The sequence below is a fragment of the Anomaloglossus baeobatrachus genome, chromosome 5 (assembly GCF_048569485.1).
Source record: "Anomaloglossus baeobatrachus isolate aAnoBae1 chromosome 5, aAnoBae1.hap1, whole genome shotgun sequence".
NCBI classification, from domain to species: domain Eukaryota; kingdom Metazoa; phylum Chordata; class Amphibia; order Anura; family Aromobatidae; genus Anomaloglossus; species Anomaloglossus baeobatrachus.
The window spans coordinates 469,245,195-469,271,253 of NC_134357.1; the positions used below are offsets into that span (position 1 = coordinate 469,245,195).

The 26,059-nt window shown below is 43.4% G+C and overlaps 1 protein-coding gene and 1 long non-coding RNA gene across 2 annotated transcripts in view; one reads left to right on the forward strand and one right to left on the reverse strand.

Moving 5' to 3' along the window:
• Window positions 1-26,059, forward strand: part of EYA2 (EYA transcriptional coactivator and phosphatase 2) — a 196,089-nt gene that overhangs the window by 29,788 nt on the left and 140,242 nt on the right. The gene's annotated exons all lie outside the window — the stretch shown is intronic.
• Window positions 8,877-18,368, reverse strand: LOC142310342 (uncharacterized). Its single transcript, XR_012754136.1, has 3 exons — window positions 18,296-18,368; window positions 14,063-14,466; window positions 8,877-8,996 (listed from the first exon to the last, which is right to left on the reverse strand). It is a non-coding gene; the product is annotated as an uncharacterized LOC142310342 (long non-coding RNA).

A 26,059-nucleotide genomic window follows, 5' to 3' on the forward strand; every position in this document is an offset into this window, starting at 1 on the left:
AGAAAATGCAAAGATTACGTTTGTTTTAATCGTTTTCTTATTGGCGATTGATTACACATGAGTATACCAAATTTTTGACACCCACAAGTATCGGAAAATGTAATACATTGATGATTCATATCAGCATTTTCCAAAGAATGCCAGCTGAACAAAATTTCCCTGGGGTGTTGCAAACCCCATCTCACCAGTTGAGGGTTAAAGCAGCAATCTGAATTGTTGATCTGGGCATTTTCTTAACTTTTCCTCCGCATCCAAGTCTACACGTTTTCACAAAAAGACTGGAGTGGAGCACTGCCTTAACTTCTGTTGAGAAGCCAGACTATCCGCATGACTTTGTGAACCTGGCAGCCACTGCACGTCAAGAAGTTGACAGCTCCTCTGCTTCCGATTTACAATGTCTACAATCTAATTAATTCACTTAAGTGTCTGACTTTCATTAAGACAGAGCAGCAGTCGTCCCCCTCATTTCCCCCCTCTGAATATGCAACATTCATCCATGGTGGGTGCCCGCAGTTGGGAGGCAAACTGTGGGACATACGCTCCTGTTACTAATTAACAATCAGCGTTCAGAAGAGATTGTCACTTCTTATTTGCGTATTATTTAATGGCAAACAGTGAACCTGTGTTTTAGAAATGAGTTAATAGATTCCTGGTCAGGCGCTCGATAGATGACAAAGCTGCACTCTGATACTGGGTTAAAGATATTAAGGCCAGGTTCATACAACCATATTTTCGGTTCGAGTGCGAGCCAACAAAACATTGAATCTCACTCGGACCAAGGTTAGTCTGTTGTGCCAAGCACATGGCCGAATTTTTCTTTGGACAGATTCTGTTTGAGAAAAACCCAGAGCGTTCCAAGAGTTTGCTCCAATCACATTCAGCCATGCAAGTCAATGAATGACTGTACTCGAATGACATCTGAGTGCAGTACTCTTTTCATGCATTAGCATCCAAGAGAATCAGATCACACTATGCTCATACTCTGATCAAACTCGGATCAGAGTTTGATGACTGTGTCATTTGCATAATCAACCCAATTTTATGAGAGAATCTATGATCGTCAGCACGAGCCCTTTAAGTTATCATTGGAGCCATCTTAAAGGGAACATGTCACCAGATATGGTGACAATAAGCTGCGGCCACCACCACTGAGCCTTTATATACAGCATTCCAGAATACTGTATATAAGAGCTCAGGTCGCTCTGTATAACGTAAAAAAAACAGTTTTATAATACTCACCTAAGGAGCATACCAGTCCGATGGGTGACGCTGCTTTCTAGTCCGGTGCCTCCTTTCTATAGTCCGGCACCTCCTCTTTGCTTCAATAAGAGCTCAGTGGTGGTGGCCGCAGCTTATAGTTGCCAAATCTAGTGACAGGTTCCCTTTAATGCTGAACTAGCAGATTTTCAACAGTATAAAATATTTTGCATTCCAAGTTTAGGTCAAATCAGCACTATTACTAAATATTGCAAAAAATTGGGGGCTTTTGCATTCCTCTGGATCAATATATTAGTGTACAGTTTGAACTCAATGGACTTATGTCTACTTTCTTAAAAACCATGAAATACTGTAAAAGTTAATGCCTCCACAAGTTTTCCTAATAAACGCTCTACATTGATTTCCCATTTACGAGGTTTTAAATAACCTCCTTTGTGTTTGTCCCTGTTTTTAGAAGGCTATATGCATGGAACATATTGTTGTATAGGGTGACAGCTGTGTTTAGGAGCGGGGTGGGGTGAAGGAGTCTGTACCCGCTCATACGGAACTCCATTCTGTTTTACCATACACACAGCCTATTGTTCCCGAGGCCTGTAAGTGAGAGCCATAAGAATCTCTAATTCCGTAGTGACCTGGGTGACAATTTAGGATTCAGATTTGACATCGTATAGGATTCCACAGAGCTGCATAAACCAATCATAGATGATCCATTGTAATCGGGAAGATATAGACGCATCGTAAGACCCAAACATTTGTTGGACAAGAGGTTATGGGTGAGTAACCAGAACCCCCTCTGCTTTATAGGGATGTGATCCCGGAATGGATCTGTTGACCACCCCACCTGTGCACAGGTAACTGGATCCACAGCTGTTCGGACATATGACTGTCCATCACCCATCCTCTGCCTAAAGACTCATTCAGATGTCAGTTTTTCGTATAAGAGTTCTGTTCACATTTTTCATGGATAAAAATCATTCCTGTTATAGTCTACTGTATGTTCACATAAGCGATCCCACCAAAACACGGAGACATGTCCAATTTTGATCCAAGTCATGGATCAAACTTGTCAATGCAAGTCTGTGGGTGCGTGAAAAAATTAGAGATATTTTCTACGTTCTGTCCCTTTTTCATTGACTGTCTAATAGGAGCAGCTTAAGAAACCTCCATCAGTTTACTACATACAAGAAAATGGATGGTAAAAACTATCCGAATTGATAACAATCTGATCCAAAATACTCGTTCAGGTTTTGTTTTTTTTTGCATATGAGATAAATCACTGACATCTGTCTGAGCCCTTAACGCAAACGTCACCTGCATGAAATTATTCAAGGAGTGGTGCTGCATAAATATGGATCACCCCAGCATTTCATGTATTAACCACATCCTAGATTCTACTGATGATTACTAACATCGTCGACTAAGGAAGCATCTGTTATATAAGTAAGATCGCAAACTTTATAAAAGATACTATCACGTTCAGTCAGTTAGCTATGGTTAAAGTGCACTTGTCTGACAATAGTTATCATATCTGTGCAGGCAGGAGCAGCGCTGGGACTTGTTGAGAATAAACTTATAACTATATGGTGAAGGATGCCAAGGACCCGTTAAGGCTGTGTGCACACAGTGCGCTTTTATTGCGTTTTTTGATGCTGTTTTTAGTGCAAGCAAATCCTTATGCCACCAAAGTAAATGAGAAACCTGAAGTGTAGCGCACATGTTGATTTATTTTTTTCTTGCAGATTTGGTGCAAAAAATAATCAATAGCATTTCAATTCTTTCAGTGTTTTTCACCATTGAAAGCAATAAAAAAAATGCAAAAAAAGTAATCAAAAATGCGCCTTTTGAGCTGCGTTTTTTTTCCCTGCAAATTTTTGCAACTAAATACTCCACGTGTGCATATAGCCTATTTCCCATGAACAAGGTTCATTTTAAAGTTAATTTTAATCAATAGATTCTGGAATAATAAGTTCCACAATTGGATGTATTTTAAAAAAAATGTCCCTGTGCTGAGATAATCTTACAATATATACAAGTGCATCTCAATAAATTAGAATATCATCAGAAAGTTAATTTATTTCAGTAATTCAGTATAAAAAAGTTACAAGAGAAAAGGTTTTGGTTAGCCATTAAAAGGTATCACAACAAGATTATATTTTTGTTTCTCTCACTGAGAACAATCAATAAAGTATAAAAAGGGAAACCCGTAGTACAGTATATAGTCACTACAGAGAGAGTAATCTATTTCAAGTGTTTATTACTGTTAATGTTGATGATTATGGCTTACAGCCAATGAAAAACCAAAAGTCATTATCTCAGAAAATTAGAATATGATATAAGACCAACTGAAAAAACGATTTTAAACTCAGAAATGTTGGCGCCTACTGAAAAGTATGTACAGTAAATGCACTCAATACTTCGTTGGGGCAGCTTTTGCATAAATTACTGCATCAATGCGGCGTGACATGGAGGCGATCAGCCTGTGGCACTGCTCAGGTGTTATGGAAGCCCAGGTTGCTTTGATAGTAGCCTTCAGCTCGTCTGCATTGTTGGGCCTGGTGTCTCTCATCTTCCTCTTGACAATACCCTATAGATTCTCTATGGGATTTAGGTCAGGCAAGTTTGTGGTCCAATCAAGCACAGTGATCCTATGGTTATAAAACCAGGTATTGGCACGTTTGGCAGTGTGGATAGGTGTCAAGTCCTGCTGGAAAACGAAATTTCCATCTCCAAAAAGTGAAGTGCTCTAGAATTTCCTGGTAGACGGCTGTGCTGACTTTGGTCTTGATAAAACACAGTGCACCACCAGCAGATGACATGGCTCCTCAAACCATCAATGATTGTGGAAACTTCACACTAGACCTCAAGCAGCTTGGATTGTGGTCTCTCCACTCTTCCTCCAGACTCTGGGACTGTGATTTCCAAATGAAATGCAAAATTTACTTTCATCTGAAAACATCACCTTGGACCACTGAGCAACAGTCCAGTTCTTTTTCTCCTTGGCCCAGGTAAGACGCTTCTGACGTTGTCTATTGGTCATGAGTGGCTTGACACAAGGAATGCGACAGCTGTAGCCCATGTCCTGGATACGTTTGTGTATTGTGGCTCTTTAAGCACTGACTCCAGCAGCAGTCCACTCCTTGTGAATCTCCACCAAATTTTTAAATGGCCTTTTCTTAACAATCCTATCAAGGCTGCGGTTATCCACGTTGCTTGTGCTTGTTGCTTGTCCTTTTTCTACCACACTTTTTCCTTCCACTCAACTTTCCATTCATATGCTTGGATACAGCACTCTGTAAACAGCCAGCTTCTTTAGCAATGACCTTTTGAGGCTTACCCTCCTTGTGGAGTGTGTCAATGACTGCCTTCTGGACATCAGTCAAGTCAGCAGTTTTCCCCATGATTTCCTTGAGATGGCTGGATTGTCATTGTAAATAAGCACTTGTACCTTGCCCCTCCCCCCATCTCATTGTAGATTGTAAGCTCTCACGCGCAGGGTTGCCTTTTTTCCCTTTAAATATTGTATCTTCTATAACTGTTACATGTTTGTATATGATCCTCCTGAATTGTAAAGCGCTGCGGAATATGTTGGCGCTATAGAAATAAAGATTATTATTTATTATTATTATTGTGTAGCTTAATGAACCAGACTAAAGTGAGCTTTACACGCTACGATATATCTAACAAGATGTCGATGGGGTCACGTCGTAAGTGACGCGCATCCGGCATCATTAGTGATATCGTAGCGTGTGACCGGTACGTGCGACTGTGAACGAGCAATAATGCTCACCTTATCGTTCATCGTTGACACGTTGCTCATTTTCTAAAAATCGAACGTCCTGTTGTTCCCGAGGCAGCACACATCGCTCCGTGTGACACCCCGGGAACGATGAACTGCAGCTTACTTGCGTCCCGCCGGCAATGCTGAAGGAAGGAGTTGGGCGGGATGTTTACATCCCGCTCATCTCTGCCCCTCCGCTTCTATTGGCCGGCCGCTGTGTGACGTCGCTGTGACGCCGAACGTCCCTCCCCCTTCAGGAAGAGGATGTTCGCCGCCCACAGCGAGGTCGTCTGGAAGGTAAGTACGTGTGATGGGGGGTTACAACATTGTGCGACACGAGCAAGAAATTGCCCATGCCGCACAAACGATGGGGACGGGTGCGATTGCAAATGCGATCGCACGAGAAATCGACACATGTAAAGCAGACTTAAAGGCCGCTTTACACGCAATGACATCACTAACGAGATGTCGTTGGCGGTCACAGAATTCGTGACGCACATCCGGCCTCGTTAGCGACGTCGTTGCGTGTGAAACGTACGAACGACCGTTAACGATCAAAATTACTTACCTAATTGTTGATCGTTGACGCGTTGTATCTTTCCCAATTATCATTGCTGTTGAAGGACGCTGGTTGTTCATCGTTCCCGAGGCAGCACACATCGCTATGTGTGACACCGCAGAAAGGAGGAACATCACCGTACCTGCGGCCACCCGTAATGAGGAAGAAAGAAGGTGGGCGGGATGTTCGTCCCGCTCATCTCCGCCCCTCTGCTTCTATTAGGCGGCCGCTTAGTGACGCCGCTGTGACGCCGCACGAACCGCCCCCTTAGAAAGGAGGCGGTTTGCCGGCCACAGCGACGTCGCTAGGCAGGTAAGTACTGTGATGGGTGTAAGCGATGTTGTACGCCACGGGCAGCGATTTGCCCGTGATGCACAACCGACAGGGGCGGGTACGCTCGCTAGCGATATCTATACAGATATCGCTGCGTGTAAAGTGCCCTTAAGGGACCATTTTAAACGCTTAGGAAGCCTTTGCTGGTGTTCTATGGTAATTATTCTAGTTTTCTGAGATAATGGCTTTTGGATTTTCATTGGCTGTAAGCCATAATCATCATTAACAGAAATAAACACTTGATATAGATCACTCTGTAATGACTCCATATAATATATGCGTTTCCATTCTTGCATTGAATTACTGAAATTAACTTTTTGAGGATATCCTAATTTATTGAATATATTTCACCACAGGGACATTTTATTAAACGCATCCAATTGTGGAACGTTTTAATATTCCAAGAGCTATTGAATAAAATTAACTTTGTTTATGGGAAAACCCTTTTAAGTGTTTAACTTGTTTTATTTTTTTTTTAATAATCCTTGATCCCCTATCTATGAGATGACTTTCCAGCCCAGTCCTGAATGGGGTTGCGTATTCTTTACTCCTTTCATTATCTATGGTACTAGCACAGTGCAACCCAATTCTCAGGGTTCTAAAGCTTTACCTTGGAGACTTCTGGGGGTTGCAACTGCTGGACCCTCCAGAGATCATCAGGTTATCCCCTATTCAGTGGATAGGGAATAACTTTTATATTCTTTTTACTAACCCTTTAACTTTAGCATCATTGGGCAATTACCGTTAAAATAAGGTACAGTTGGGAAAAAAAGTATTTAGTCAGCCACCAATTGTGTAAGTTCTCACACTTAAAAAGATAAGAGAGGCCTGTAATTTACATCATAGGTAGACCACAACTATGAGAGACAAATTGAGAAAACAAATCCAGAAAATCACCTTGACTGATTTGGCAAGATTTTTTTTTTGCAAATTTATGATGGAAAATAAGTATTTAGTCATCTAAAAACATGCAAGATTTCTGACTCTCACAGACCTGTAACTTCTTCTTTAAGAGGCTCCTCGGTCCTCTACTCATTACCTGTAGTAATGGCACCTGTTTGAACTTGTTATCAGTATAAAACACACCTGTCCACAACCTCAAACAGTCACACTCCAAACTCCACTATGGTGAAGACCAAAGAGCTGTTGAAGGACACCAGAAACAAACTTGTAGCCCTGCACCAGGCTGGGAAGACTGAATCTGCAATAGGCAAGCAGCTTGGTGTGATTAAATCAACTGTGAGAGCAATAATAAGAAAATGGAAAACATACAAGACCACTGATAATCTCCCTCGATCTGGGGCTCCACGCAGGATTTCACCCCATGGGATCAAAATGATCATAAGAATGGTGAGCAAAAATCCCAGAACCACACGAGCGGACCTAGTGAATGACCTGCATAGAGCTGGGACCACCGTAACAAAGGCTGCCATCAGTAACACACCACACCACCAGGGACTCAGATCCTGCAGTGCCAGACGTGTTCCCCTGCTTAAGCCAGTACATGTGCAGGTAATTCTGAAGTTTGCTAGAGAGCATTTGGATTATCTAGAAGAGTATTAAGAGAATGTTATATGGTCTGATGAAACCAAAGGAGAACTGTTTGGTAGAAACATAACTTGTCGTGTTTGAAAGAGACAGACTACTTAGTTACATCCAAAGAACACCATACCCCCGTGAAGCATGGGGTTGGCGACATCATGCTTTGGGGCTGTTTCTCTGTAAAGGGACCAGGACGACTGATGCGTGTACATGAAAGAATGAATGGGGCCATGAATCGTGAGATTTTGAGTGCAAACCTCCTTCCATCAGCAAGGGCATTGAAGATGAAACGTGGCTGGGTCTTTCAGCATGATAATGATACCAAGCGCACCACCAGGGCAACGAAGAAGTGGCTTTGTAAGAAGCATATGAAGGTCCTGGAGTGACTTAGCCAGTCTCCAGATCTCAATCGCATTGGAAACCTTGGGAGGGAGTTAAAAGTCCGTGTTGCCCAGTGACAGGCCCAAATACATCACTGCTCTAGAGGAGATCTGCATGGAAGAATGGGCCAACATACCACCAACAGTGTGTCCCAACCTTATGAAGACTTACAGAAAACATTTGACCTCTGTCATTGCTAACAAAGGATATATGAAAAAATATTGATTAACTTTTGTTATTGACCAAATACTTATTTTCCACCATAATTTGCAAAACAAAATCTTGCCAAATCAGACAAGATGATTTTTTTGGATTTGTTTTCTCAATTTGTCTCTCATAGTTGTGGTCTACATATGATAGGATAGGATCCTCTGATAGCAGCTGCGTACTGCACATCCGTCTCCTATTGATTTGAAGGGGAGGCGGACGTGCAGTAGCCGGCGGCAGCCGCTATCAGTTTATGGTGCAGCTCCGGAACTGAGCATTTCCAGCTGCCAGTGGCGGCAAGAACAGCTGATTGGCGGAGGTGAGGGGTCTCGGATCCTGACCAATCAGACATTGATGGCGTATCCTTAGGATAGGTCATCAATGTAAAAGCAGTGTAACAAAATGTACCCTAAAATTTATTTTAAAAATTTTTCAGAGATCATTATTAGGCAAAATGGTTTTTTTTGTTTTTTTTTTAAATCACATTACAGGAGAGACGACAGGAGGTGTATTGTGTTGGGCTCCATACGTTGCACACTATATGATGTGTTTCCAGGTGAATTGTAGCTGCGCTGACAAGTATCACAATGGGCCTCTGAGTGCAGAGCTTCAATGAAAGCTGAAACCGGGTTTCCCTGGGAAACCGCCGCGCTGTCTGATAAAATATAAATGTCAGCAAGGAATTTGTACGAAGCTCGGAGATGTCTTTTTTTTTTATCCTGGTATGGGCTGGACATAGCCAGTATATTATTGGGCTTACTTTCTAGAATATTCGCCTTGTGTATACACTAAGATGGATTTTATTCGGCTATGTCTGATCAGAATTAAAAAGGTATTTATAAAGATCAGCGTCTTCCTTCTTCTTACATTGTTTCTTAGATTACCACATAAAATCATCATATTTTTCTTCTTCATATAGTTAAGTTCTGAAGTCTCAGAATTTTCTACACTGGCAGTACGATGGATTGAAGCAAAAGTCTGGAAAAAAATACACAAACATATATGTGTCGACTTTCAACTTTAATTCTAGAGGTTTATAAAAAACAGGTGTACTGCCCAACAGTTAATATAAGGTGTACTGCCTAACAGTTAATATAAGGTGTACTGCCTAAGGGGTACTTTGCACGTTGCGACATCGCTACTGCGATGTAGTCGAGGTCAAATAGAAATTGACGCACATCTGGCGCCGGTAATGACGGCGCAACGTGTAAAGCCTAGATGCACCGATTAAAACGATCGCAAAAGCGTCGTAAATTGGTGATCTGTGTAGTGTCGGTCATTTTCATAATTTCGCTGCAGCGACAGGTACGATGTTGTTCCTCGTTTCTGCGGCAGCACACATCGCTGTGTATGAAGCCACAGGAGCGAGGAACTTCTCCTTACCTGCCTCCACCGGCAATGCAGAAGGAAGGAGGTGGGCGGGATGTTTTTTTCCCACTCATCTCCGCCCCTCCGCTTCTATTGGCCGCCTGCCGTGTGATGTCGCTGTGATGCTGCACGACCTGCCCCCTTAGGAAGGAGGCGGGTTGCCGGCCAGAGCGACGTCGCAGGGCAGGTAAGTGCGTGTGAAGCTGCCGTAGCGATAATGTTCGCTACGGCAGCTATCACAAGATATCGCATGTGCGACGGGGGCGGGTACTATCGCGCTCGGCATCGCTATCATTGGCTAGTGATGTCGCAGCGTGCAAAGTACCCCTAACAGTTAATATAAGATTTATCTAACAGTCCCTTCAAGCTCAAAAATAGTTATATAAACTTTAAAATATTATAAAAATAAGAATTATTTGTGATACTTAGATGTACCGTAAATACTTTGAGTACTTAAGTCCTGGACGTCACCTAAAAAATAATTTTCAAAACTGCCACTAGATTTTTGCTTCTCCATTTAGTAGCACCATGGTATAAGGGCAGAGACCCTGATTCTGGTGAGGTATCAATCACTTTACTGGATACTACAATTTTGATTAAAATAATTTTTGTTTCCTGATGTAGATCTAGCAGTTTTCTGAATGCACCCACACCACTGATTGGCAGCTTTCTGTCTATACTGTGCATAGGCAGAAAGCGGCAAAACAGTGGCGTGCTTGGTGTTGGACTAGCTGGCTCTAGATTTACTTGTCTTCTAGTGATAATTTACTGATAAAAGTTATTTTATAAAAGGCACACTAAGCAGCCAAGTAAGTGACACATTGCTGAAATCAGGATCTCTATTTCTACATTATGCTGCTCTCAGATGGGGGAGCAAAAACCTGGTGACAGATTCCCTTTAAGAAGCTATTGGGTTGCTTTGGCTCCATGTTTTTTTTCATTATACATCTATATATTTTTGTATGCTATATAATTGTTTTTCCTAGACTTCTTTAAGCAGCAATGCATATCTATATTCTTGCATTTCATTGTTTGCATGCTTTAGCATTTCAGAGTACAACCATCCCTTTTTTGTTATTATATGTCATGTTCAGTTTTGCACTTGTTCAGACTGGATTTTGGGAGTGCCGTCAGTCTTTTTGTCTAGATTATGGATCTATATAGTGAAGCATTATTCTATGAGGTTTTCATCATGTAACAGGGCCCCCAATTAACAGCTATTTAACCAATGAGATGACACTGAAAATATGAGATTTTGATACAAAATAGTCAGTGTACAGCCTGTACAGGGCTTCTTTCAGACGTCAGTGTTTCTGGTACGTATGTGCTTTTTTATATATAATATATATTTATATATATATATATATATATATATATATATATATATATACACATATATACACGCATGTCTGTGATTGCCGCACGAAGACATGTCCGTTTTTTTCTGGCATCACTGATGTCCCACGGACCACACTATGGTGTGATCCGTGAAACACGTACCAGAAAAAAACGTATATTGAAAATAAAAAACATTTTCAACTCACCCGTCTCCAGCGACGCTCTGTTCTGCCTCTGCTCTCTGCAGCTTCCTGGCCGGCTCATTATTGCATGCATATTCATGTATGCATCCACAGCCGACCCGGAAGTAGCTGCAGAAATGAGAGACAGCGGGGGGCGGATGCAGCAGAGCCAGGGACTTCAACACCATGGATAGCAGGAGCTAGACAGATGAGAATACGTCCATATGCAATCCCGGAGTACGTATCACGGATTCGGAGTACGTATCACGGATTACACATGGACAACCCACGTGTGCTGTGAATCACGGCACACGGAGGGACATAGACGTTTTTCACTGATGTGTTAAAAACGCATGTGTTTTTCACTGACATGTCAAACAGGCTTAACAGTGCAAATGTGGTGCCCTCTAAATAACTCACACAGCTATTAATGTCCACACCACTAGTAACAAAAGTGAGTACACCCCTAAGTGAAAATAGCCAAATTGTGCCCAAAGTGTCAATATTTTGTGTGGCCACCATTATTTTCAAACACTGCCTTAACTCTATGGGCATGAAGTTCACTAGAGCTTCACAGGAACCGCTGGATCCTCTTCCATCCTCCATGATGACATCATGGAGCTGAAGAATTAATTGCCTGAATGGATTGAAGAAATAAATCTTCAGAACCTCTGAAGAAATTGGAGTGTCGGTATAGTTTCTTATAGCCATCATGGAACTGGTTGATGTTAGAGACATTGCGCTCCTCCACCTTTCGTTTGAGGAGGCTCCACAGATACTCAATAGGGTTTAGGTCTGGAATCTTGCTTGGCCAGTCCAGCTCCTTTATCCTCAGTCTCTATGGCAATACAGCGGTCGTCTGGGGGTGTGTTTGGAGTCGTTGTCATGAAATATGAAGGGAGGGGATAATGCTCTGCTTCATTATGTCACAATACATGTTGACATTCAGGTTCCCTCAATGAACTGTAGTTCCCCACAGCCGCCAGCACTCATACGTTTAATTTGAAAAGACAACCTCTGGATATGACACTGAGCACGTGCTCCCAATTTCTTTGGTTGACCTTTGCGAGGTCTGTTCTGATTGGAACCTATCTTGTTAAACCGCTGTATGTTCTTTGCCACTTTGCTGCAGCTCAGTTTCAGAGAGCTAGCAATCTTCTTATAGCCTGGGCCATCTTTATGTAGAGCAACAATTATTTTGTTCAGATCCTAAGAAAATTATTTGCCATGAAGAGCCGTGTTAAGTTTCCAGTGACCACTATGAGAGAGAGTGAGTGATAACCCCAAAGGTAACACACTTGTTCCCTAATCAAACATGATAACTTGTAACATTAATGAGTCACAAGACATTGGGAAGGGAAAATGGCTAATTAAGCACAATGTGGCCATTTTCACTTAGAGGTGTACTTGACACGCCCACCAGGTCTGTGGGGCACACTGAATCGGGCCAGTTCTGTTTGGGAGGTTATGGTGGCAGGGCCTGACTCCGTGCCCCTAGCGGTGTCGTTTTGAGTGAGGGAGGGATATTTACAGGGGATAAGTCGTGATGCCGCTTGTGGTATTTGGCGATGTATGGCCAACGCAGCAATAGTGGTACAGCTCCCCACAGGTGGAGTAGGACCCCAGGGCAGCCATACGTAGGCTTTAGCAGATGAAGTGTTTGAATAGCGCGGGGCTGGCAGCGCAGACAATGAATCCAGGACACGGCTGGAGGCAGTCATTAGCTGTTTACTCACAGTTGGCAGTTCCAGGTTATCACGGCCGGTCAAATACTGCCCTTGGAGCGCTGAGTCCTGTGGCAATGGGATCCAGCCGATCCCCAGGTAATTTGAAGGCACAAGACCGGTGTGCTTTTCTTGGTCGCCTTCCTGCGCTGGCTTTCTCCTCCTCCTCACACACAGTGCCCTGAGCCGGTGTCCACGGGCCTTGTTTGGGAGGCTCCTCTGCCCTATCCCCTAGCCCTCTGTGGTCACCTTTTCAGAAGAAGCTGTGGCTTCTGTACATAAAGATTCCTCAGTCTCCAGTTTACTAGCTGAGCCTGGTTGTTCTCCACTAGTCTAGGGGCCAGTTCCTCCTTGTGGCCTAGTCCCTCCACACCGGCGCGTCATATGTACATGCGAGCCCCACGGGTGGATCTCTCACTGCCCGTGGCTCTGGGACCCCTTCTTCCTCTCCTGCTTCCGTCTTGTCCTGGGTCGAGCTCCACCGGCTCCAGTCCTCAGGACCTCCCTCTCCCTTCTATCGTTCTTTCTCCTCCAGTCTGTGTCCTTCCTTGATATACCTTGTTCCACCCTCTACTTAAGCTCCACCTTTAGACAGGCTCAGGGGCTGTGCTCTCCCTTAGGAGCAATCTTGCGCTAACCCTGGCCTGAAGTGGTGTACGGACAACGGCCTGTGCCCCCTCCTTACCAAGGAATGGAGTATCACACCTATGGCTGAGGTGCAGACCCTCAGAGGCGCCACATACTCACTTTTGTTGCCAGCATCGTAGACAGTAATGGCTGTGTTGTTATTTAGAGGGCACAAAATTTACACAAGCCGTACGCTGACTACTTTACATTGTATCAAAGTGTCATATCTTTAGTGTTGTCCCATGAAAATATCTGATAAAATATTGCCAAAAATGTGAGGGCTGTACTCACTTTTGTGCTATACTGTACATGGACCCTTTGCAGTTCAATATCTCATCATAATGCACAGTTCCACCAGCTTTGCAGGTAGAAATGAGCCCCGTTATCTCTTGGGCCCCTGTGCGACTGCACAGGTTGCACCAGTGATATGTCTGCCCCTGACTGATTTTGTTAAATGGTTGGACTATGAAACCAATCACTGTATTTCCCAAATAGTTAATGCAATACAGGAGGCTGCAGTCCACACTCAGACCTGTTCTCCCTTTTATATCTATGTACAGGAGGCTGCAGTCCACACTCAGACCTGTTCTCCCTTTTATATCTAAGTACAGGAGGCTGCAGTCCACACTCAGACCTGTTCTCCCTTTTATATCTAAGTACAGGAGGCTGCAGTCCACACTCAGACCTGTTCTCCCTTTTATATCTATGTACAGGAGGCTGCAGTCCACACTCAGACCTGTTCTCCCTTTTATATCTAAGTACAGGAGGCTGCAGTCCACACTCAAACCTGTTCTCCCTCTGATACCTGTGTACAGGTGTCTGCAGTCCACACTCAGATCTGTTCTCTTCTCTGATATCTATGTACAGGTGGCTGGAGTCCACACTCAGACCTGTTCTCTTCTCTGATATCTACAGTATGTACAGGGGGCTGCAGTCCACACTCAGACCTGTTCTCCCTTTTATATCTATGTACAGGAGGCTGCAGTCCACACTCAGACCTGTTCTCCCTTTTATATCTATGTACAGGAGGCTGCAGTCCACACTCTGTTCTTCCCTTTATCTTGATATCATCGGTGCCTTTGGTTGTGGTATACTGTTTGTTTTGCTGGTTTTGTGTTTGTGCAACAGCAGAAATGGTTAATGGTCTCTCCAAGATTCCTCCGTGTCCTTGGCCGTCAATGTATTTTTGAACCACACGCTGTAAAGCTCCTAAAAGATACAGAGAAGAAATCCACATTTCAGCAAGATCCATTTTGCCAATTTTCACTTTAACATTAACAACAGTTTTCCGGTTAGAGGAAATTAAAATTTCTTGATCTGACTGTGTGCGGAGCTCGGTTAAGACCTCAGTCCGGTAAATGTGAACTTTCCTAAGGATTCCCGGCTACTTACACTCTGGATAATGTCAGCAAAACAAATCTAGGCTGACACTGCACAGCGCTGCCAAGCGAAACAAGGAAGGCGACCACTGAACGCACACATGTATACTTAGCATCCCATGTGTGGAGCCTCCGGCCTCCACCGAGCTCCTGCTCGGACAACGTATTCTGGGGGTGTCAGGAGATTTTGAGAAGTTTGGACTTTTTGTAGTGTTTTGCTAATGATTTCCAAGTAATGCTAATAAATAAAAACTGCTAACAAAATGCCTGAGTTCAGAGATTTTCAGCAAGTTTATCTCAAGCCTTAAAGGGATTTACCGTTTTATGTCACTAAAGTCCAATCACTGTATCATCGAAAGCTCTACGACTCTGTCACACACTCTCATTATTAATCCCTTATCACTTGCAAGATCTCCGCGTGCTGTCAGCTAATGATGTTATTCTTTTTTACATCCAGAGGCTAAATAGGCATCCTTGCCTAGACCTGCTCACACAGCTGATCTTTTGTTACAATGCATCAGTATGGGTAGGAGCGGTCAGCCTAGAGACAAGGACAGGATCCCATAGACTGGCCATTGTATAATAGAATAGCTTTTTTTTAGCCTTTCTATTAAGCACGAATGTTGTCAGTCACTGACTATAGGTAGAGATCCTAAAAAAGAAAAAAAATAATAATTTGAAAAGTCGTAAATTTTTACGCAATGGAAATAATTTGCGACTCTTGCCATTTTGACGGCAGTTTCATCAAGAAACGTTATTCCAGGACTAGAGTAATATTTTCGCATGCCACTGACAAGATGCACCTCTTTATTGAATTTAGCGCATCTTATGCCTGCAAACCCTTCATTAAGACTGGTATACAAAATGCCATTCTTAAAAGGGTGGTCCAGGACAATTTTTTTTTTTTTTAACTATAGGCTTAAAGTGAACTTGATAGCTGATACATTTATAAGGTTGCCTCATTCTTGACCCTAAAGACACCAATCGCATCATTGAATTGTAATATGTAACCTGTGCTACTCAGTGTTGATAATGTGATGTAGAAGGTTTTGAGCATGGTAAGGGAATCTTACCTAGAAGATGACTACACATATGAAAATACAAAAATAATGATTGAATATTTATAAAAACATAGTGAATTATACAAAAAAGGGAGGGATAATAATGCAGGGATATTGATGAGATGCTACCCCAAAAACAACTGTTTATAAGTTAAGCAATCAAATACACACACACACACACACACACACACACATTATATATACAGTGCCTTGGGAAAGTATTCGGCCCCTTTGAATTTTTTTTGTGTAAATCAGATTTTATTCGAATAAAGAACATGTTTACAAGTTATAGGATATGCAGCATATGATATAGAATAGAATAACTCAAATCTTGGAGGTAATAAGTAATACAACACTTTTCTACTTTCATAATAAATCCTTTGATTACACACTTCAGGTCCCCTTTGAATTTTAACCTTTTCCCACATTTCAGGCTTTAAACATAAAATGTAAAAATTTTAAATTAATGGTGAAGAATCAACAACAAGTGGGACACAATTGTGAAGTTGAACGAAATGTATTGCTTATTTTACACTTTTCTAAAAAATAATAAATTGGGGCGCGCAATATTATTCATCCCCTTTAAGTTAGTACTTTGTAGCGCCACCTTTTGCTGCGATTACAGCACAAGTCATTTGGGGTATGTGTCTATCAGTTTTGCACATCGAGAGACTGAAATTCTTGCCCATTCTTCCTCTGCAAACAGCTCGAGCTGAGTGAGACTGGATGGAGAGCGTTTGTGAACAGCAGTTTTCAACTCTTTCCACAGATTCTCGATTGGATTCAGGTCTGGACTTTTGACTTGGCCATTCTAACACCTGGATACGTTTATTTGGGAACCATTCCATTGTAGATTTTGCTCTATGTTTTGGATCATTGTCTTGTTGGAAGACAAATCTCCGTTCCAGTCTCAGGTCTTTTGCAGACTCCAACAGGTTTTCTTCAAGAATGGTCCTGTATTTAGCTCCATCCATCTTACCATCAATTTAACCATCTTCCCTGTCCCTGCTAAAGAAAAGCAGGCCCAAACCATGATGCTGCCACCACCATGTTTTACAGTAGGGATGGTGTGTTCAGGGTGATGAGCTGGGTTGCTTTTACGCCAAACATATCGTTTGACATTGTGCCCAAAACGTTCGATTTTGGTTTCACCTGACCAGAGCACCTTCTTCTACATGTTTGGTGCGTCTCCCAGGTGGCTTGTGGCAAACTTTAAATGACTCTTTTTATGGATATCTTTGAGAAATGGCTTTCTTCTTGCCACTCTTCACAATTGTGTCTCACTTGTTATTGATTCTTCACCATAACACTACAATTTTTATCTTTATGCTTGAAGCCTGCAATGTGGAAAAGGTTGAAAAATTCCAGCAGTGAGGTAGCAACATATCAAGTATAGTGTCCCTAGTACAGGATATACTGTATAGGCACAAACTGAAAATGGAGATGTACTAAACATGACGTATAAAGTTAGTGGTATATACTACCGTGATTCTCCAAAATTAAGACAGAGTTTTATATTATTTTTTTGATCTGAAAGATGGACTTGGGCTTATTTTCAGGGGATGTCTTATTTTTTTGCCATGAACAACAATCCACATTTATTCTTGAACAAAAATATCAACATTTATTCAAGTATAGTTATATTGAATTCTGGGACATCAACATAACTCTCCAAACCCTGTGTGCAACACGTGTGTTTATCTATCTATATACACAAACACACGCACACCAGCATGTCTCCTTTTCAGCTATAGAATGCTGCAATAAAGAGACCTTTTGGTCACATGACGTGATGTCACAAAAGTCCATTGAGCAGTCTTATTAGCATATAAACGCTGGGGCACCTAGGAGAATGGGGGACATGAAAAAATGCCCACTTTGCTCTCCATTCTCCCTAGTACCAGTCCTGAATACCAGCCTGTTTCCTGTTCAGTTCCTTTAGGCTCCTGCAATTAAGAGACGTTTGATTACATCATGTCACATAACTGTGAAGTCATCAAAGGTCCTTAAGCAATCTTAACCTCGGAAAACAACTGTTGGGGTTCCTAAGAGAGTGGGATCCCTGACTCCCCCTAACACCAGCCCTGACTTTAGCTAGGGCTTATTTTTTGAATAGGGTTTATATTTCAAGCATTCTCCAAAAATCTTAGGTCTTATTTTCAGGGAAATAGGGTATTGCACAAGCTCAATGAATATATAAATAAATGAATAATTGGGTGTCCAAAAGAATGTTTATATAAATAAATGAAAAAAAATTGGACACTATAAATATAAAAATTAGATATGCAATAGGGTATGGCGATAAATTATACTGTAACATACGTCACACCCAGGTAGTAGGTGCAGGAGGCAATATTAGGCCCAGACATGTGTGCCGAGTGGTGGTGTGGCTTTTCTACGGGGTTGTGCAGTTTGGGGTGTTACGGTGCTCCTACCTGGTTCCTGGTGTTCCAAACCCGTTCCCAGGGTACATTTGTAGGTAGGTAGATAGCAATAAGGTAGACTGCACCTTGGTATGAATAGTTCAAATGCTTTACTGGATAACACTATGATGGTTTACATTCTGAAGCATTTAGTTGCGACACTAGATTTCCATACCGGGTTTAGTTAGTTGGTAACTGGACTGGTGCTCTGCTATGGGAACTCTATACTGCGGTTTGGCTTTGCTGCGATGGGCTCTGAAAAGATTGTCTGGCAGGTACAGGACATTAGCCGCCCTTGTAACCTGCTCATCACCTCCAGCTCGGCTTGTCTCAACTGCCAACTGTCAACTCTCCCTGGTTACTATAGTGACCAAGGATAGAGGATATTGATCAGACATTGTCCAATACAGTCCCTTGCCAACACTTATACCACCACCTGCTGGTCTTCAGTGGTATTACAGAGCAACGACTTACAGTACATTTGTTATATTGACACCAGGCAATACATTAAACCATAAATTACTCTACAGGCCCCTATGGATGCAGAAACATTTGTAATGGCTCTGTCTGGCTCATTACAAACCCCCTTAAACCTTGGGATATCCAACACTGGAACCATGGTCTCTTCTTCTTTAGAACCTGCAAAGCCAACCTACTCTACAAAACTCATAGTTAGCTGAGAGTCCATAATGTAAGAGCAATGAGTCTTTAAGTAAAATGCAATAGATTTTGGACAGTCACATTGTGGCTCTTAAATGGCAGAAGGAGTCCACACAATGGGCACAAGAACTTGAATTGGATAACTGTGGTTAAAGTGTAAAACCAGAAAGACCCCAACAGGGTGCTTTCCAGTGAAAAACAGGATCACAGGGAGCTCAGGTATCAGTCAGAGTCCTTTCCCCAAGCACAGGCTTCAAACGTCACATAACTGCAGGTTGCAGAACTTATTGTTAAAGAGGTGGCTCTATACTTTGGTTCTACACTTTGGAGGAGGAGGAACTCCCTTCTGCTCTTGGAACATCTCATAACAGTGCAGATAAGATGGAAGTCGTCCCTTATTCTCCCTTTGAGACCTTTGCAGTGTGTCCTGAGAATCCTCCACCCGAACTAGACTTCTTACAGGTTGTGTCTCTAAGCAAAGCAACCCTGTCCTCAGGAGAGACAATTTCCTCAATGGAAGGTGGCAAAGGGACCAGAGGTTGCTGCTGAGACTCTGCCGGAACAATGCTTGTTGGTATAGGTATCTTCACCAAGATGACAATTGAAGCGGGTCAGGTAGAGAAGACATCTCGAAGGGAGACCCTCTTGAAGAAAATGATGGCCCAGTTGGCTCTCTTTCTCTTGATAGTTTCTGAGGTATGGGCTCTTGCATGTGTGGCGCCCCTGAGGCTTCAGTCTTCACAGAGTATTGCGCCCAAATTTGGTGTAATGCTAAACCCAGATCCTGAAGAGGTCAGTCTCAGTTTCACCACATTACACACTCAAATACACACCAAGTTGCCCTGTTCCCACTGGGGGCTAGGGTCGAGTAATAAAGGGGTCGCCGACAGAGCGGCATTTACAGGATGTCCTCAACAGGGGCCCCAGTCCCACTAGCTTAAGACCTGGGAAGGGGAGGTGCAGCCAGCAGGGGGAGTTTGGAGTCACACAACAGTTAACAAAACTAGTGAGCCAGCCACATTCAGGCAGGCAGTCGAGAAGAGTTCTCCACCAGGAGAGGAGCGGAGCAGACATGCCTTACAGGTGCTCCGGTGGGAAGGAGGAGAAGTTCACATCAGTTGCCGCGGGGAGAGTGATCTCTGCTCCCCAGGGAACCGACTCAACGCAGGGAGGCAGGACTCTAGGGAAGATCATACTTCACGTTGGTTTTCCAGAATCTGGACGGGGAACGTTTCAAGCTTTCCTGACCACACAGCGTCCAACAGCACAGTGCCATATAGGATCTGGGGTCTCGCTTCAAGCTGGGCCCCACATCGGAACCGGGTCACCTGCAGATAGGGACAAGAGTACATTTCCTGAAACCCAGGGTCCCCTCGTAGCTTCAAGCCAGGGGATCCACAGACAGGCGTTACAAGGAGAAACCCACCGAACACCAAACCGGACTGATCTCAAAAAGGATTCGGGTTCGAAAGAGCCCATCATAGCAAATGACCGGTATTACCTGGGTGAGTGGCATCTCGTACAAAAGTGAGTAAACAACCTAGAACCACAACCATAGACTCTGACTCTTTATTACCCATACTGCCGCTCCCCGCCACCTCATCATCATCCCCGGGGCCCGCTCTACCTGTGGAGAGAGATAAAACCCTTGGCTGCTACTACCATCTGCCCTGGAGGACAGCGACAGCAGTGGCGGCCCATTCCCTGGCCACATACCACAGGTGGCGTCACGACAAATACCTCACCACTGTCCCCATCATCCTTCCTCAGCCATTCACTGTACTCCTCGGGGCAACGGAGCTGGGCTAGGCCGCCCGTGAAAACGACAGTCGACGGTTATGGTGGACTTTTTGGATAACTCTGTCCTCTTGATAAATCAGGTAGATTTAATGAGAGAAACTGTCCCTAACTACATATAACTCATGCTCACATCTGCTGTCTAGCTTACTGGTAGGGTGATTGTTATTTTGCCACACTTGATCCCCTGACTGTAAAAGCATGGCACTGGCTTGGAAGTCAACGTTTTGCTTGTGTCTTTGTTGAGCCTTTTCAAGTCTAAAATCCACAACTTCTCAGGCATTTTCCAAGAGTCTCTGGTGCTCTTTGACCCAATCAGATTGAAAAAGGAGAGGCTCTGAGTCTGGTGCAGAGATATCCAGAGCTGTGTCAGCAGGCAAGTGTCCATGCCTTCCGAACATCAAATAGTAAGGGGTATATCCAGTTGTTCCAATTGCCTCATCACCTTTTCCAGGTTTTCAGCAAGACAAGAGACTTGAAAAGTCAGGGTAGCTTCATATTCTGAAGGTGAGGCTTGGGCTCCTGTTCCTTGCTCAGCAATATGACTTGAAAGGGGAAACTTTGCTGCAGGTGTAACCTCTCCATCTTCCAGGGTTTCAGACTGAGGTTTCTCCTCCAGAACCACTATAGCCAATTCTTTGAATTCCAGGAAAGAGGTACTCGGATGCTGGTTGGACAACATCTTTGGTTGACACTTGAAAGTCTTGTCCAACACACCTTCTATGAATTGTTTTCAAAGAGTCTGATCTTTACCCTCAGCTTTTGGAGGGTCCACATGGATGATGGCACTCAAGCCTTCCTGAGTGACAGGGCAAAGTCTCTGAGGGACTCTTGGGGCATTTTCCTCTTACCAAAAAACTGTTTTTTTTCAACTCTTAAGCGGTCCTTGATTCAAAAGGGACCTTTAGTCTCTCCAAGAGCTGATCTATGGTTTGGCGTTCAGGCAGGACCTGACCTCACGGAGTGCTGCTCCCTGTATCTGGCCAACTAAGATCTCCACTTTCTGCTCCTCAGTGACAGGATACAGTTTGAAGGTAGCCTTCATTTCCTCTCTGAATTCCCTGTATGTGTGAGGCGCTCACTCATAGCAGGGAAACCAAGGCTGTGGCTGTGGCACTTGGGTCGCTGATGAGTCTTCTCGCTCCATGGTGTAGCTATCTTCACTGCAAGACACTAGTCTCAATATCCTGTACCAGACTAGATGGGTCAATTTGAGTTTACTAGAAATTTTGGGAGGCATTGCTATGGGCAACCGCAGAGATATGGAAGCATGGCCCCTTTAAGAGTTGCTGCGGCAACTTGCTTTGTCAAAGTGAGCTACAGTTAGGTCCAGAAATATTTGGACAGTGACACAAGTTTTGTTATTTTAGCTGTTTACAAAAACATGTTCAGAAATACAATTATATATATAATATGGGCTGAAAGTGCACACTCCCAGTTGCAATATGAGAGTTTTCACATCCAAATCGGAGAAAGGGTTTAGGAATCATAGCTCTGTAATGCATAGCCTCCTCTTTTTAAAGGGACCAAAAGTAATTGGACAAGGGACTCTAAGGGCTGCAATTAACTCTGAAGGCGTCTCCCTCGTTAACCTGTAATCAATGAAGTAGTTAAAAGGTCTGGGGTTGATTACAGGTGTGTGGTTTTGCATTTGGAAGCTGTTGCTGTGACCAGACAACATGCGGTCTAAGGAACTCTCAATTGAGGTGAAGCAGAACATCCTGAGGCTGAAAAAAAAGAAAAAATCCATCAGAGAGATAGCAGACATGCTTGGAGTAGTAAAATCAACAGTCGGGTACATTCTGAGAAAAAAGGAATTGACTGGTGAGCTTGGGAACTCAAAAAGGCCTGGGCGTCCACGGATGACAACAGTGGTGGATGATCGCCGCATACTTTCTTTGGTGAAGAAGAACCCATTCACAACATCAACTGAAGTCCAGAACACTCTCAGTGAAGTAGGTGTATCTGTCTCTAAGTCAACAGTAAAGAGAAGACTCCATGAAAGTAAATACAAAGGGTTCACATCTAGATGCAAACCATTCATCAATTCCAAAAATAGACAGGCCAGAGTTAAATTTGCTGAAAAACACCTCATGAAGCCAGCTCCGTTCTGGAAAAGTATTCTATGGCCTGATGAGACAAAGATCAACCTGTACCAGAATGATGGGAAGAAAAAAGTTTGGAGAAGAAAGGGAACGGCACATGATCCAAGGCACACCACATCCTCTGTAAAACATGGTGGAGGCAACGTGATGGCATGGGCATGCATGGCTTTCAATGGCACTGGGTCACTTGTGTTTATTGATGACATAACAGCAGACAAGAGTAGCCGGATGAATTCTGAAGTGTACCGGGATATACTTTCAGCCCAGATTCAGCCAAATGCCGCAAAGTTGATCGGACGGCGCTTCATAGTACAGATGGACAATGACCCCAAGCATACAGCCAAAGCTACCCAGGAGTTCATGAGTGCAAAAAAGTGGAACATTCTGCAATGGCCAAGTCAATCACCAGATCTTAACCCAATTGAGCATGCATTTCACTTGCTCAAATCCAGACTTAAGACGGAAAGACCCACAAACAAGCAAGACCTGAAGGCTGCGGCTGTAAAGGCCTGGCAAAGCATTAAGAAGGAGGAAACCCAGCGTTTGGTGATGTCCATGGGTTCCAGACTTAAGGCAGTGATTGCCTCCAAAGGATTCGCAACAAAATATTGAAAATAAAAATATTTTGTTTGGGTTTGGTTTATTTGTCCAATTACTTTTGACCTCCTAAAATGTGGAGTGTTTGTAAAGAAATGTGTACAATTCCTACAATTTCTATCAGATATTTTTGTTCAAACCTTCAAATTAAACGTTACAATCTGCACTTGAATTCTGTTGTAGAGGTTTCATTTCAAATCCAATGTGGTGGCATGCAGAGCCCAACTCGCGAAAATTGTGTCACTGTCCAAATATTTCTGGACCTAACTATATACCACAGGGCAGATAAAGATTCAGAAAATCTCTTCCCCCTTGGTATCCTCAGTCATACTCCGTCAAGCATTTGCAGCTCTCTATTTTCAGCCCAAGATGAACATAAGACAGAAAAGTAAATATTCTGTTTGTGACGCCAAAAATTTAGATGTAACATATGCCATAACTGGGTTGTAGGTGCAAGGGGCACTATTAGGCCCAGATGTATGTGTTGAACGGTGGTGTGGCTTTTCTGCGGGGTTGTGCAGTTTAGGATGTCACGGTGCTCTTACCTGGTTCTTGGTGTTCCAAACTCGTTCCCAGGATACATCTGTAGGAGGAAGGTAGGTAGGTAGCAAAAAGGCAGACTGGACCTTGGTATGAACAGTTCAAACACTTTACTGGATAACACTATGATGGTTTACATCTTCTGGAGCATTTACCTGCAACATTGGATTTCCATACAGGCTTTGGTTAGTTGGCAACTGGACTGGTGCTCTGCTATGGGAAATATATAACTGCAGTTTGGCCTTACTGCGATGGGCTCTGAAAAGACTATCTGGCAGGTACAGGACATTAGCCGCCCTTGTAACCTGCTCATCACCTCCAGCTCAGCTTGTCTCAACTGCCAACTGTCAACTCTTCCTGGTTACTATAGTGACTAGGCGATAGATGATATTGATCAGATATCCTCCAATTCAGTCCATTGCCAACACATAGCACCACCTGCTGGTCTCCAGTGGTATTACAGAGCAACAACTTACAGTACATTTGTTAGATTGACACCAGGCAATACATTAAACCATAAATTACTCTACAGGCCCCTATGGATGCAGAAACTTATATGGCTCCTTCTGAGTCATTACAATACTAACATGCCATATCATCAAATGATGTGGACCATCATATATACCTTACTGCACCCAACTCACGTTTCGCCATGGATTCTTCCAGGGGTGATACGTTATAGTATTCTATGTTGTAATGCATTGCATAGCACTTGTTTAGGAAGTCACCAGACTGTAGGATCAGTACCAATTAAGCGTTGGGACTAGCCTACCTTTTGGAGGGGTCAAATTAAATGGAGAGTGATGGTTCCTTATGGAGGAGCCAGTGAAGACCTAGTGAACGAGAGTGACAGACGTATAGTCAGTCGGTACAGTTGGTTGGTCGTGAAGGTCGCATGCAGTGGGTGGTTTGTTGCAACAAAAAGGAGGAGAGGTGATAGAAGATGAGATATAGTGAACCTAGAGTGTTGACAGAGACATGGATTGTGATCAACATTGAAATAAGAAGCTGATCCTCAAACGGAGTGGTTCCAGACAATAGGAGCTGGACGACAGGACTCTAGTGGCCAAGCCCCTTAACTGTCAAGGTCACGGTTTAATCTTAATTGGCATGTGAACGTAGTCGACTACCCCAGAGGTTTCTCTCTAGGCATCCAGGAGTGCAAAGCTTTACTCCAATTATGATGGGACCCTTAAGGACACTGGACTTTGGATTGCTGGAAGGGAAGGTGACTATCACAAACTGTCATGTATCATTGAGTTGGGTTGTGCTGGAACTTGCAGGACTTATAAGATCTTAAGTAACCCAGTGTGAATTTAGACTGTGTGTGCACATGCCTTGCAAAACTGTAACATGCTGGAAGATATGTTCCCACTATCTGGAGCATGAAGCTGTAACAGAGAATGAACCGTTCAGTAAAGAGTTGTTTAAAAGGATCTGTTGGTCTCCTTGTGAGTATGAGTCATCAGCCGACGTCAGTGGCAGTATGCGGCCTGCAGGGGTTCACAGCCAACAGGGCACAAGTCCACACATCCAGCCAGGACCAGTCCTTCTATCTAGCATGTTGGGGCAGCCAGAGTCTACTCCTTTCCCACAACTACCGCCCTGCGACACCCTACACATTCTGCCCAATCCGTGGGCAGCATTTATCAGCCATTGGCTGCCTCTCTGGCTTCTCCATGCCCACTGCCCTGGATTGACCATGCACACATGTAGGCAGAGACATGTCAATCCAGGGCCACGGGTGGAAAGAGGCCTCCGGGGACCTACCTTTCCAACTAGTGTAAAAAGCTGGAGGGAAAAGAGCGCAATAGGGTCTTACCCAGTTACAAGGAATAAAAATAATACGAGAATATGCTCACCTTTATTGGGTTGTGTATCACACAACCAGAAGTAAAGCCTGTAACCAGCTGCTGCAGAGTCTGCATGCTGAAGAAGCCAAAAATCACTTGGGAACACTCTAAATGTGGAACCGTTACTGCGCTGCTGGAGATACGACACACATCCAGGAGACGTAAAATACGAGGTGGTTTAATGCAATGCGTTTCGAAGTGTAATACTAGTGGATTTCCTCATGAAGAAGTGGGAAAGGCGTTGAATTAAACCACCTCGTATTTTACTAATCCTGAATTTGTGTCGTATCTCCAGCAGCGCAGTAACGGTTCCACTTTTACAGTGTTTCTGAGTGACCTTTCCAACTAGTCTTCAGCACAAATCTGTTCCAGGGAGATTTTAAAGTT